The 15,818-nt window shown below is 38.8% G+C and overlaps 1 long non-coding RNA gene across 3 annotated transcripts in view; it reads right to left on the bottom strand.

Moving 5' to 3' along the window:
- Positions 1–5,394: 5,394 nt before the first annotated feature.
- The window catches only part of LOC120733436, a 66,169-nt gene continuing 55,745 nt past the window's right edge, over positions 5,395–15,818 (bottom strand). The window contains exons 2-3 of one of the 3 annotated variants that reach the window (XR_005695826.1): positions 14,904–15,022; positions 5,395–14,599 (exon numbers count right to left, since the gene is read on the bottom strand). This is a non-coding gene — a long non-coding RNA (uncharacterized LOC120733436). Of the gene's footprint in view, positions 15,023–15,818 lie in introns of all 3 variants that reach the window. The other 2 variants (XR_005695825.1, XR_005695824.1) reach the window with 2 other exon arrangements.

Below are 15,818 nucleotides of genomic sequence, written 5' to 3' on the forward strand. Positions count from 1 at the left end.
ATTCCTGGTAAATGGAAAAACACATCATTCATGCTGCTCCGTCTGTGGAGTTGATCTGTTTATAGCAGATCTGATTATGTCACAAATAACAGCCTCTCATCACTGAAGGCTAGATGAGTGCGCAGTAGCACGTGTGCAGACTGGATCACCTCTGGAGAGCGAGCGGAGTTTCAAAAGTAACAGATATCACTGAAGATGCAGCAAACACAGCAGCGGGTCTGCTTTCGTGAGCACGATCATGCTCAGTTTTCCAGTTTCCCTGAAAACAAATGCAGGAATAAATAGATAAATATGAGAGAAAAGAGATCATTTATTTGGTGACAGGATAAAGAAAAGGTATATTAAAAGGAAAGTTGGGCCTGAGCCCGTCTGTTATTCTAAATTTTGACAAGAAGACTTTATTAATTTTGTATAATTAGCAACATTTACTGTGAAAGATCAAAAGGACAAAACTAAAAGCATACAACTAATTTCCATGCTGTCGGATGAAAACACTTTCATTCACTGAGATCTATAAAAATAAAATATGAATGATCTGAGTCATTCGTTACCTTTACAGTATTTGCTGGATGGATCTTGGATGCATGCGATTTGCATGATACAACTGCAGACATCACATCCAATGATTAACATTACATCTGTTTCTACTACTGTTTCACACTTTATTAAGTAACACTGACTTTATTATAATGGGTTCAAAGAGAAAGTTTATTTTATATACTTGTCAGGTCCACCTAATCCTAAATTGCTAGGAGAAATTACAAATGCATCCCAAACACGAGCTCGGGTCTCAGGAGGTTAAATTGATTAACAACAATCGAGTGATCTGTTACGCATACTGATAATCCTGTCAGCGAGTGAATGATATGCTTTATCTATGACCAAGTTGTACTTTAGAAAGCTATTCACATCTTGTCGGCTTGTTAGCCACAAACTGCCACATATCTGGGCAGGAATTACAAGTATGGTAGCAAAACTCATCCTTTTTGTGTCAGATTGAGAGATGATATATGCTGACTTATGTGATATCAAAATGATCTGATTAACTGCTCTTCATTGTATACGTGAAAACACTGCTGGTGTGTATTCAGGTTTGGTGTAATGCTCGGGTATCTGAGAGAGCAGTACTTCTGTTTAAATGTTTACTCTGGTTGCATTTAATATGTAGGAATTTTATCCATTAAAATTCTAAATTCTGTGCCTCATTACAGAGCACAGCTTCTTTTAGCTATATTTGGTACAGTATATGCATTGCATTTTGCTCTTGCTAGATAAATAAAATAAAAAGTCGACTTTTCTTTCTATATTCTGCACTTTATGTTGTAGTGCATCCATTTATTTACAACTTTTAGAAATCTACACGCAGGATTTGAGCAAATACACGAGGGGAATCTGGGGGGATTAGGCTGACAGTTTTGTTTTATGAAAGACTGTCTACAGTGACAGCGACAGCTCCCTGCAACAGCGAGAGAGCCCTGTTGCACTGTCCTTCACTGAAGCCTTTTATATTATGAGTATGCAGCGTTCCCAATAATCATAGCTTTTGATCCCTGTTTGAAAAGAATGGATCTAAGTGAGAGATGGGTTTTATCTCTTTGAAACTATACGGTGAATGAGGCGCTCACACAACATTCCTAAAATGACTGCAATGAAGTTCACAATGACTGGATTTGCTTACTCCATCCACCTAAGCCCACCACCAGACAGCTGAGTCATGCCTGGCTGCCAAATGGGTTACTATCAGCAACAGTGAAGTGGCAGGACCCACTCAAACACAGGCTGAGCCAAGAAACCGATCTCCTGTGAGAAGAATGCCTGGCTGTCTTCCCGTGTCATGTAGTGGTGCTGATGGGCTGATAAAGGTTTTGCCAACTTGATTCTTCGCTTCCTGTGACACTTATGATCAGTCAAAGGTCTCGGAGATGCCGTTTTTTCCCCAGTGTGGACCCAAAGGATCTAAAGGGTAATTGTGACGAGCTGCTGACCCCTGAGCTCGGGTCAAATTTCTTCAGAAAACAAACTATCCAGTGAGGAATCAAAACTATTTCAGCTCCTTAACACTATCTAAGGACTCGTTCCCATAAGACTTATTTTCTTATCCGTTTCCTCAGTCAGATAAACTGTGATGGGTCTTACTGGCAGCCAGTGATATGGCAGGATGTGCTCCTTGGAGATTTGTTTGCTGATCTTCATGTTGTTAAGACGTTTTTCATACTATTGGAAGACAGTTACTGCTCTAAATGAGAATTTTAACTACGGCTTTATGGCAATGTCAAGCTCAAACGGGTCCTATCAAATCAGGAAATGAGGAGGTAAATGAGAGATCATTTACTGCAAAACTATTTCCGCAGTCGTGCAGTAGATGAAGAATACAGGCATATTTGGCAGAGAACAAACTGCTTTCCTTAAACAGTTAAGAATAATGATGGTCACCGATTGATTTAACAGCAGAGTGCCCTCTGACACTAACTGCACAAATACATTCTTACCAAACACATTAAGTTAACAGATGATTTCCCATGGAACTGTTTGTTTATGGGTCTAATTTATCTGAGATATGTCAACAGCTAGTTTCTCATGTCTGCAGCGTTGTATATTTAAACTTTTTCACACCTTTGATTGATATGAGTGATGAGTGAAATGCGAAGCTTTAATATATGCAGTCTTTATTTCAGATGTCAAAACACACAGATTTCCACAGTGCATGTGGAACATAAGATGGACTGTAGAAAAATATAAATTTATATATATATATCTATAGGGAAAAAAACTTTTTCCAGCATGAGTTGTTTGCACTGTAATTAGTATTCGTTTCAGTGGTTCTGCTCTTCACACAAACGTAACCTTCCCACTCTCATTTTAAAGTTGATTTCCACAAAATATTCTCACGATGGAACTGCAGCGATGACCTGGCCTGCTGGTTGGCACAGAAGGGGTGAAAGCAATTTTACACGTGTCCCACAGTCTTGTCTTTTATTTAAAAAATATTCTTCTTGTTATTATTATTGCTCCATTCATTTGAAACAAGCACACATTGTTGATTGTGCCACAGATCGTGCATCTTAGGGTAGTTCCATTTTCAGGGAGTTAGTGTAAAATGACGTGCTAATGGGAGGATAGCACCAGCACTGTCCACAGTTGAATTTCTAGTCTGTATGATGATGGGCATAGCCAGTGTGATGTAATCCAAGTCATGTGAGTTTATTTCTATAGCAGATTTAAACAGACCAAATTAATTTAATAATTAATAAAGTGTCTTTGGGGACTGCACCACACAGCAGGCTGCAGTATTTGTCACCAACACGTGTAACCAGATGTCCTTCTTTATGCAGGACTGCACAACATTTTTATCCCTCGTCCCGCCGTCCTGCATGTTGAGACAGTGCTCTACATTTTGATTGGCTCTGCAAGACAAAGACTTTTCTGAAGTTTGCCTTTTATTTAATACATGTGAAGTGAATGCTTTTTTATCCCATAAGTCACAAGATTTTGTTGAACATGATGATAACTACCACAAAGGGTGGGCTTATTTTTCAATTTCACACGGGAGAAAATATGGTGACACAGATAAGTGATCGGATATAGCTCAAGGAAGAGCACACATATATAAAGACTATCACACGAGACCATTAGCACAAACTTCAGCTTCTTTTTAATTCCTACAATATTCACTTAGCAGTGAATAATGCTTGCTAAGTGATTGCTAATTAATCCCACTTAGTCCCATGGAAATATTGCCCCACATTTAGTTTGTCTGGACTTGGTCACCCTACCCACAGCACAAAGAGGTCCAGTTCAGTGACTCCACTTAGCAAAGGTGAGGTCTAGCAGACACTAATCAGCTGCACATCTATTAATCAATGCAGGGTAAACCCTAACGTCACTGTCCAGATGGACGAGTAAGTCCTCCAGAGTTTTTATGAAGCAAAAATGATTCAGATAGATAGAAACCGTTTTTGCACACAAGCTTAATGCAGTGACGTTGGGCACATTATATGCTAAAACAAATTCTGCCCACATGTACATGTGCTTTTTTCATGCATTTTCTACACATAAATGACATTTTAGGTCACTGAAAAAAGAGCTCCTGAAAGCCTCATTGCAGAATTAAGACCTTGCTTTTCATTTGGAAAAGAAAAACAAAGATTTTGTGTACCTTTATTCTCCTTTATTCTTTTTTGACATGAGGCTGTTGATTATTGTGTGCATTCGGCATTTTTCTGCAATATCAGATATAAACAAAATATTATTGCTGTTAATCTTACTATTTGGAATTTGTACACAATTACATGTACACAAACAGCTACTGGGGGAACATTTCCCCCCTTTTCTGATTGGCTAATATTTCAGTAAGGTTAGGCTTATATCACCACCTGTTACTTTACTCTTGACAGTATGGCCAGATATTTTTCAAAAATGATGCTCATGTGGATGTGGCTCTGTAAAAAAAAAAGCCCATCCATTCATCCATCCATCCATCCATCCAACCAATTCAGGGTTGCAGTTAAGCTGGAGCCTATCCCAGCTATCATAGTGCAGGAGGCATGGTACACCCTGGGCACATCGCCAGTCTCAGGGCTGGCAAAACCCCTCTTTAAAAAAAATGCCTGTGTATGTGTGGACACACAGAGGTTGTTGCTAGGTTAAAACCCACGATAACTGATTACACCATAACCATGTGTAACTAGTTACCTAGCCATGCAACCTGCAAGAAGGTGTAGTTTGTTATGTCCACCTTGAATTAAGTCTGTAGCATATTAGGCATAAATGCCAAACACAAAGCTTCTTACCTCCTTTCACTGATGAATAGCACACAGGGCTGCACGGTCTCTCTCAGTGTTCTGGTGTTATGATTGTGAGTGTGGTGTAATTTAAATATTAAATTTGTTTCAGTAATGTTTCCAATTACTTTTGTATAAAGCATGTCATAAAATAATTCCTCATGCTGGACGCAGGCTATGAGAGTTATGTGCAGCTAAGGTAACTCTTTTTTATATTTTGTGTATTTGTGCGGGTGACTAATTGTGGCAGATGGTAAAAAAAACATCTTTCCACTGCTGCAGTGGTGTCACGACGGCTTTGAAGGTCTTGGTTTATTTACAATTTCTCTGTTTGCCTCTACGCATTTTGATTTTTTACAGTACCAATGCTACCTTCTTTTATTTTAATCTTTGGATTTGTAGTTGTTTTATTGTCAGCTGTGTATTTTTAACAACACCTAACCAGTTCCATGCCTCTCGTTTAAGTGTCTTGGTTTTCTTTGCTGTCGCACTGATTCAATAAATAGAATCATTGACAAATTAGTTTAATTTGTCTTATTTACATATTGCCAAATCACAACAATCGTTACCTCAAGTCGCTTTATATTTTAAGGTAGAGGCGTTAAGACCCCCTATGAGCAAATTCTTTGGCAACAGTGGGAAGCAAAAACTCCCTTTTAACAGGAAGGAGTCAAGCAGAACCAGGCTCAGGGAGGGGCGGGGCCATCTGCTGAGAGCGGTGAAGAAAGGACAAAGACACGGTGTGGAGGAGAGCCAGAGATGGAAGAGAGACGTGTATAAACGCATAGTGAGTGAAGATAATAATAATAATAATAGTGCTGCAGTTTTGTTCTTATTATTCTGAAGGTATTTTAGATAACGCGATGCAATAATGTTTGTTTACCAGGTTTCTGATTTGCCTGCGCTAATGAAAAACCACAGATACACTCTGGTCTTGTCATTAACATAAAACATTTTTAAGATCATGCTGGCTCATTTCCTAGTCCAGTTATATAATACAGCACAGTCACCATAGACCTATGATATGTATTGTATGTATAGGAGTGTAGTTGGATGGAGGTTCACACACACAGGCAGAAAACTAACAGGAAGGTCCCGTCTGAATTGAAGCCTGCTCAGGTGCCCAGTTGCTCCAGTGCATCACACTCTTGGGTCTTATCGTCGCTATTTTGTAGATTATTTAGAATGCGGTTAATCTTTAAAGTCTTTGAAGGATTACTAAATAATTCACAGACAGGCCTGCATAAATGTAACAACACAACAAATTTTAAAGTCACAGTAAAATAATAACTAGTGGAACAGAATATGTGGGTGAGAAATACAGTTGTTATAAATACAATGTTATGAATGTACAAAACATTTTTAAAAAACTCACCAAGTGACTTGTAAAGTCAAATCATTTGCAATCTTCCAACTCTGTAGTTCCTCTCGGAGGTTTTTGGAGGAAGCTCGAGCTCTTCTTTGCCTTTTTACGCAACCTAATCACCTTAATACTTTCCTAGCAGCAGCAGCCTGACGGAGCGAAGATGAGCTGATGAGAGTAATAAAGTTTACTCCAATTTTCAATCAGAAGTAAGTGGACACAGAATCTGTGATGAACGATTCTTGCCATAAATTTATTTACAACCCTAAAAAATGAGGACATGTTATAGAGAATTATCTTCACTAACAAGAGCAGCAAAGTATCCAACATACAACAGATGATCGGACCGTACGGTGTAGTTCTCAGACAGACCATGTAAGTACACATCTGAAGCAGATCTTTCAAGATGTTAAAAAATGTACGAACAAATTGCTTTACATAAATTATTACCAAGATGCATATAAAATGAACAACAAGGACCTTCAAATTCAGAATTATTCTGGAACAAAAATACAGTGAAACACAACTACACTGAAAATGATCAAATATTTAATCCAAGAAGGCAGAGCAAAATGAAATGTGATGAAAAATGAACATGTAGTACACCGCAGTGTTCTTGGATTTACTGCTTGTTAAAGCTTCCACTGAAGATTAAATCTTTTCTTTTTTTAAAGATGGCTGTTTGTACATTTTCTAAAACTTGAGTCGGTGCAAACACAAAGCAATTCTCCTAAACATTTGAAGCAGAACAGATGGGCCTCAATCCAAAGGTCATGTTGTCATATCACAAATGGACTTATGATGCAGACATATGTGGCAGCTCTTTAGAGCTTATGAGTCATGTTGTCTGGGGTGGCAGCTAAACGCTAGCCTTGCTTGTAATCCAGAGTGCTCAGCCTCCTTTGGGAGAAACTGCAAACAGCACCTTGTCAGAGCACATAAGCAGTAACCTCAGCCACACACAGAGCTTGTTAACTGTAATCTAAAGGAAACATATTCATGCAATAAGTGATTTAGAAAGAGAATTTATGCTGAGTGAAATCTATTCTTATGCTGAGCCACATTTGTAAAGCTAACACACTTACACATTCAATATTCTTAAAGGAAAATTCCTGAGTAGGTACAGAGATTAAAGTTAATATTCTGTGCTTAGTTTTCATGTTTGATTAGTATTTAATAACTTTAACCTCAATAAGGAATGTTTAACGCCCAGTATCAAAATGATCAAACACTGATTCATGTGAACTAATATTTCTGGCGGGGCGGGGCGCTTTCCTGTAATTACCACAAGTAGTTGTCACTTTTCCATATGTTATATATATATTTTGCATGTAAAATTCACAAAGTGCCACAGAAGCTCTCGCTATAAAATGCACTGACTCCCAACACGAGCCTCTTTGGGCCCAACCTCCTTCTGAGCATCTAAAATTCAGGGTTTAATCATAGTCTACAAATATCCTTAATCCCTTCCACAAGATCATTCTATAATCTGCAAAAGAAGGACAAAAAGTCTACTTCAAGATGAATTCAGTTGTAATCCTAGCATATTGTGATGTATTAGAACATAGCATCAGACAAAATATTCCTCCCTTATTATGTAAAGCCCCCCTCTTCCCTTCTTATCAATAACACAATGCACCGTTAGAGTAAATATAACTGAAAGCCACTTTTTGGGGTTTTTTGATTTTAATGATTGAGCTCCACCCTGAATGTTTCCTTACACGTGGCCTCCTACTCGTCCTTTTCCATCTAACGGTTGCACCTGTTTTTAGGCAGGCATTAACAAATCCCATAATTTGTGCATAAGCACAGAATCTCAGTGCGCTCTGTGCAGCTGCTGCTGTAAAATATCAGCATTAGCCTGGATTTCACTGGGGAAGCCACAGGGTTTAGTACCACTGTCACTTTATAGCAGAGAGGTTCACATATTTGTCCCCGTGTCTGTGCATATTTCCTCCAGGTGCTCCAGTTTCTCCCCACAGTCCAAAGACATGCAGCTCAGGTTAACTGGAGACAATAAACTGCCTGTAGCACAAATGTGGATCTGTCTACTGCAGGGTAGCACAGTGATGGATTGGCAGGTGCTTTTCTCCTTTCATCCAGGGACAGGCTTCAGCCTTTCCACAAAATAGGAATTAGGTACATGGTGGATGACTTTCAATAGCAAGTATTGTTTGACACATGATGGTATAATGGTGTAAGTCACGTTTAGTAAGAATTGGGCTCAGGACAGAACCTTTGCATGTTGTACTTTGTGTTTTTAATGTGGACGCAGAAAAAATAAATAAAGATAAATGTTTAATAAGTTGAATAAATTAAAGGTTTGGTTAGAATCCTTGCTCCTATATTCTGAAGTAAAAGATCTGCTCATGTTGTGTAGCTACAAATGTTTTTTTAAAGTATGCTTGTAGGAAACAACGCACACAACACAAACAACACAAACAACACAAAGAAGAAAATATCTTCCTGCTTGTAATTGGACTGACTGTTCTGGAAACTTTCTGCTCCCAAGAGTAATGTCGATTTTATTTCAAACAATTTTTTGAGCACCCTGGATTCATGTTTTTCATAATAATGGATAGTATGTGTATTCCTCGTGTACATGTTTCAAACTATTTGGTTTGTTAATTTATGCTGATTAACTGATTCCTCGGTAATTATGCTCAAGTAATTACAACATAAATCTTTTGTGTGTGAATTCCCTGCACAAAACTTCAAGAGCAGATTCAGTGACGAAGATGACACATTAAAAAAACAGATGAATAATGTTTAATTTTGAGCAGTACATGTAAATCAGAAATGTTTCTGGGCAACAGAAACATGAGGGGTTGAAAAAAGGCCTCAGCCTCGCTTGAACCGTCTATGATGAGGAGCTCAGATGGTCATTTTTAGAGCAAGGATAAAGGGTCCCGCTGGGGGTCTGAGTGCACAAGAACCCATCTGCAGGTCTATCGGGGAAAAAAAAAATGGCAAAAAAGAGTCTGCTGAGGTGGGCTCATCTACATTCCCCTGACACTGTGCAGGAGCCCTGGAGGACTGGCCAGGACATAGGAAGTCATAAATGATTTTCTTACCACCGCAGGTCCTTACTGTTTCAAGAAAATGACCAGAACGTATGAGATAAAAAGGAAACGTGTTTTGAAGCCCCAAGAGTCAGGAGAACGTGCACGACAATGGAGAGCACAAAGAAGCAAGAAGTTATAAGTGCAATTATTGTAGTTATTCTTTCTCAGTGTCTGAAAGCTTATGTTAACCATGAAGCTATGCAGTTCTCTATTGAAAAATTACCAAACTGCTTTTTGTAATTTTGGTGTTAATTATTAACCCAGGTCATCAACCTATTACTTTGCAAGGTATTGACAAAGCCTGCTGTGCGCCCCCTCCTCCTTCTATCCCAACAAACCCAAATTGAAGAATCATTGAACAAACTTTTTCATGTAATCATATGCATATTTTATTCATGTAATGATATGCAATCATAGCTAAATCTTTCCGTGTCAGCAGTTCCTGTATGCATGGCCCAAACAGAGTTTCCTGTAACAGAATAGATAAACAGCGTTTGCCAATAAATATCAGAATAAGTGGCTTAATTTAGGACGCTCAAAAATGCACATTTCCCCTTCGTTAAATCCACGGTGCATTTCCACCAACTTAATTACACAGAATCCTGTGCCCTACTTATATCTACACACTATGGTTTCTTCTCACAGGGGGGTCCCAAGCAGGCAGTTGTAATAAATATCAGACTCCCCGTGAAAAACAGCTTACCCAACTATGAAGGCGGTAGCTCCAAGATGGCTAAGCTGCTCCCAAAACAGTAAAAGCTGTCACGTATGACTTGTGTGTGGTGATGAATCAGCTGGAAACTAAATCAGAACTGCTAAAAAAGAGAAATTCACATCCACTGTATCATATTCTAATAAACCACATTCCCTACCAGTTGGGGGGGATTATGACTGTCCATTTGTCTAGGCCAGGCCACCACTGTTAGGGAGGAATTCTCTCTTTGTGTCTGCACCATGCAAAGTTAAAAGCGATGGTGGTGACTGCTGTAAGTCATTTGTCTCTGGTAACACTGGTTTGTAGGAAGCTGGGACCTCAGCTCTAGTGGATGATACATTATTGCTATCACTTGGCCTTGTTTAATTACATCCATGTATGGGGTCTGGTATCATATTCTTCAAAGCATATCAATCATGGGAAACTTTAACCAAGGTCCAAGTTATTGTGTCATATAATCCGGTGTTTGACAGAATATGTGAAAGAATATTTCAGCAATAACTTAAGAAACAGTATGGTATCTCGACAGCTAATCCATTAATACGGTTTATCGCAGCCGCAGAATATAAAATGAATTCTCTGGCTTTTTCTTGAACTGCAAATGAATAATGAACAGCACATGAATGTAGATATTCCTTGAAAAGCTTTTGAAGAACATCTACTTTTTCTTCGAGTGTGCGGTTTAATTTTAGCCTCATGTTGTTTATTAATCACACTTCCTTTCATAATTATCACCGTTAATTTCGCCGCACAGCATTTATGTAAAAAACAAAAATGCATTGAAGCACCTACAGATAATCCCAAAGACATAATGCCTGTCTTTGGGCTCACAGAAATTGTTACAGCCATATATGTTTATTTAGGACAGTAACTTCAAATGGATGCATGTGGATTCATGATCTTGATAGATTTAAGTGCATTATTAACTTTGACACACACAGACATATTTATATACCTAAACCTTGTGATAGATGCAAAGAAAAAAATTCTCCTTGTACCTACCAATTAATACTTAATTAGTACTTTTACATTTTATTTATAGTGATTTTTATTGTGTAATGGACCTAAATTCCCTGCTATGCTTTACGTGCACAGAGTGTGGCTTATTACATTGTTGGCTATGTAATTATTTTGTATTTACTCAACCTTTGTGCCTTTATATTTATATATATATAATATTTACAGGTTAAATGCATTATAATTGCTGTGGTGTCATCCAAACATGACTTTACTGGGATCAGATGACAAGATCAAAGCAATTCTTCAAACTGAATTTGCCAAACTGTGTTGTACAGCCATTTGTGTTTGTGCTTATTTTGCCCCCTGTAGCCAATCCAGAGACACATAAACAAACTGAAATGAGCTCTGCATGGAGGCTGATACGTCTCGCTATAACCCAACGCTACACAACAACTTAATGGGTATTTGATAGACTTAATAGACTCATATCTGGTCTGAATTTATGACTAATGTGTTGTAGCTTCATTACTAAGTTTGCTGAAGAAAAGCTGAAACTCAGATCAAACCAAATATTTTTCTGACATGGCAGCACTCTGGGGAACAGCCGGTGTGTGATTGTTGGCTTCTCTGTAGTTTACATATTGTAAATCTAAGAAATTCAAGCATCTCCCTCTGTTAACACAGTGTGCAGTTATGTTGGGAGAGTTGTCCTGCAAATGTTTCCTTCTATTCACGCGGGCCATTTTTCACACGCAACGAGATCCTTGTGTATTTGTGCAACAGTTCTCATGTCTACATTCGGCAGCTGCAATCTTAAGTCAATGATTTTTTCTCTTCCTTTCCCCAGTTGATGAATTGAATAGGAAAATCCCTCTATGTTTATCCAGGGAGAATATCTCTCAGAGTGGCAAAAATGCAACAAATCCACAATGAAAAGTAAACCGAACCAATCTTTCCCTAATCTCTGCTTGAGAGTAAAATAAAAACTAGATTTTGAGTCTACCTCCTAAGTCAATCGCTCCCCGGATGACTAATGTGTTGCTGGGATAGAAGCTTTGCAATGTGCGATGAAATCTCGCAGGGCCTTTGTGGCTCTCACTTGCTGGACATCCCCATTGAGACAGTAAAGAATAGGTGGTCACAAGGTATGGGCACAATGAAACAGAACTCAGGGACTAGAACAATTGCTTAAGCTGTCAGAGGGTGACAGAAACTGTAATTAATGATATTTTCTATTTTCACGGAAGAGAATGAGCAGCTGACAGAAGCATTATTAATGAGAGCTGCCTTGTTGAAGGGAATAATGGCAGTTTATTAGAAGCAAGACAGATTTAACGGATCTCTCTCAAACAAAGGCTTTAGACACATTGAAAAATGGAGACAATCTGCCTTAAAGATCTAATGGGAGAAAATGTTCAATACAACAGAAATGTCTGTATTGTGATCATATTCTTTTTCCCCTCGAAACCATCTGTTAGGCACGTCAAGAATAAAAGAATTCATTTTTGTTTTTTTTCCTTGATTTTAAAAGAAGTCGCTTATAGCAAAGTCTAACAAAAGTATTTTATTTTTACTATCGCTGCAATTAATCTACAGAAACAATAGCTTGACAGGTACATAGATGGATATTCTTAGCGTTAAATGCAAAACTATAGCTCAATGTCTAGTGAAACTGTCACCTATTAAATCAGGATTATGCTGTTAGAGTGGTTTCCACTCTATATCGAGGATTTCCAACATGATTTAGTATCAACAACTTTGTAAAAGTATACTGCAGAATTTATACATGTGACACAAAGGTATCGCACTTTTGGAAGATTTATTGCGTTCTACTGAATAACATTAGCTTTCTGTTTTTTTCTATTTAGACAGATGTTGTTTAATAGACTGACACAAGTAGGGCAATAGTTTCTATTCACCAATCCAACCAATCACTTTGAGAAAGCATGATGATCCCATTATTCCTCACAGTGTCTCGCGGATTTAGGCAAGATATAAGTATTTTTGAAGTAAAGCAGATAATGGCAATATTACCACGGGGTGAAAAAGATTTGTGTAACATATTCTGGCAGTGTTTCAACAGATCCTCCACTGCTTCATTCATTTCACTGGACTGAAATATGGCTTCGATGTGATACTACAGGCATATTCCACTGAATAGACGTATTAGATGATTTCCAGAAATGAAATGATATCTCCCCCCCGAACCTATATTCAGTTCATGTAATTGATTCTCATCCAGCAAGTTTGACTGTATTATGTTTGTTTGAAAAGTTAAAAGAATTCGGCTAATTTCTCCCCAACCAGGCAATACTTAACCAGATTAGAGTGGCCACTTCAAGCTTTGTTGATGCATCCAAGTGAGGCAGGGCAGCCCAGCTGCAAAAGCTGATCAAAAGAGAGAGGGGGAATGTGATATTAGCATCAAGTGCTTCAGCGAGTGACTCAGACAAAAACATTGAAAAAAACATCATTATTAGACACTTCCTTTACCCATGTTTGGAAGTGAATATATCTGTTTGTCAAGCAGCTGTGTGCATCCATACATGGCATTGATTCGTACTTTAACCAGCATTATAAGGCAATTCCTCTTTTCCTTTTTGCAACCCCTTATTGGTAATATGCTAATGACATCCGCTGTGATTAGTGATTTTCTTCTAATCTTTATTCCACGGTGGCCTGAGCAATCACAGAGGTAGAGCTTCGAGATTTCGAGCAGTGAGCTTCTTCTGACTGCTCTTCCCGTCTGCCCCGACTTGATTTAATCTGAATAATAACTAAAAATTTGGATTCAAAGGCCACTGTGGTGCACCGATGCGCTTTTGCGGATTCAGGAAACACACTCAGAGGGAGACACTTTTTGGCCGTCTTAACCCAACCTGTTATGATTAAAAGGTGTTTAAAAGAGGAAATCCTGATATATTGCTACAATAATGCTTAAAAGGCAATGTGTGGCATTTTAAAAAAAATCATTTGGGAAAGATTTATTGGACCATCTTTTCATCCTACAGCCCATGTGTCAAAGTATCCTTGGGCAAAATACTGAATGCAGAGCTGCCCAAGGAGTCCGTCAGACAGTGTGAATGTTAGATAAAAGGGCTTAGGTACAGACAAAAGCGTTGCACTTTTAGTAGGATGCACTAGTTAATTTTACACCGAGCACTAAATAGGAAACAAAAATAAACACTGCCTGGTAAGACATGTAACCACTGTAAACTTTGGTTATTTAAACTCAGAGACATCTGTACAGAGACATCGTGAACGCAAGAAAAAAAGTCCTGTGGGGATTGTGGGGGTACTCTAAATATTTCTGTGGTCTCACACTGTTTCAGGCGTTTCAAGCCTTGTCCATCAAGAACACAGAAAAAAAGGATTATATGAATTTTCCAGTTAACTCACACCGTTAACCAAAGAGAAAGTCCGTTTAAACTCCAGCTTAGAACATTTAGGAAGACATCATTACAAAGTTCACCCCTTCCCCAAAGCCAAGTATTGAAATGAGGTCTGTCATTTATTCTAGTAATTGAAATACTTTCAGAAGTTTCTGTTGAAGTCTACCTGTAATAAAGTGTCTTTGAATGGAAAAGACTACAGGGTGCACTTACCAGTGCGCGTTTGCATTGAAATGCACTTGGAAGCCCTCCCTAATTGGCAGCCATCTCATTTGGCTTTGATATTGCACAGCATCATCTGCATGAGCAGAACAGGCCATTGTCTGGGGGATGAAGTACAGGTGAGTAACAGGCTAATCGTCAAAGACAGCGCAGGCAATGCTGGGTTCAACATGAAGCCATAAAGTAACTCCAAAGTAGTGTCAATTACAGCTTATATTCATAATAAACTGTTCGTCCCGGCGATGTTTCGACTCAGCTCGGGATGAACTGTGTTATATAAAGTGGTAATGTGGGCAGTAAAATGTGACTTTAGACAGCGAGATCCAAGGACCTTCTAATTAAGAGCGCCATCTTCGAGACATCATGTGGAGTGATCTAATGGTGAGTGGCCATGCATGCTTTTACCTGGAGTGTGCTTTATCTACCAGTGCCTCGCAACGGGACCTTAGACCAACCCGTCTCCTGCTTTAGTGCTGAGGTATGAACTGCACGGGTCCTAGCAGCCATTCAAGGACCATTACAACCTGAGTGAAACGAATGGGCAAAGTGTTTATGCCATGTAGTACAAACAGCATCGCCAGTGTGAGCTATCATAGGTGTATCTCAGCTTTGGATACAGCCATGCTGCTCCAGAAGGTGTGGCGATAGAATTCACACCACCTGCAGGAGTGAAAAAGACCTCCTGCATCGTTTCGTGATAGGGTGAATTCATGCTATTACAGTCATGCAGGTTTCATCCTCTCTTTAGCAGTCAACTATAACCCATCTCAGAGACGCTAGGTGCTAATTACAAAAGGAAGAACTTGGAAAGAGAAAGCAAACAACGGAATCCAAGATAAAGGATTAAGACAGGTGCCTAATCTTCTGTTTTGGATGTTTTGGGCTTGACAGGGTCAGAGCTGCACATCCTCCTACTTGTAGGTTCATACATTTCACTCTGAACCTGTTGCTAAAAGCAGTGATTAATCATTTAACTTTCCCACAGTCATCCTCGGAGCTTCACAGTGTATGAAAAGCATTAAGAAAAGAGTCGCTGCTGGTGGGACGTGACAAAGCAACGGCCCACTGACTTAACTAAAATTAAATGGACAATTTAAAGCGAGCAGAAACAGAGGAGGAGACCGTGGATTGCTATTTTCATATTTTGATATAATTATTTTCAGTCCACTAGAGAATAAAAGCAGAGAAACCTAAATTAACTCCACGGTAAGCCCCTTTTCTATTCACCTTTAACCCCCTTATATTCCATGCTCTAAAATATCTCCGTAAACAGCTTTAAATAAGCACTGCTTTATTATTTTCTTTGCAAAGGTTTGTCAG

The sequence above is a fragment of the Simochromis diagramma genome, unplaced genomic scaffold (genome assembly GCF_900408965.1).
Source record: "Simochromis diagramma unplaced genomic scaffold, fSimDia1.1 OVJJ01000334.1, whole genome shotgun sequence".
Classification (NCBI taxonomy): Eukaryota; Metazoa; Chordata; class Actinopteri; order Cichliformes; family Cichlidae; genus Simochromis; species Simochromis diagramma.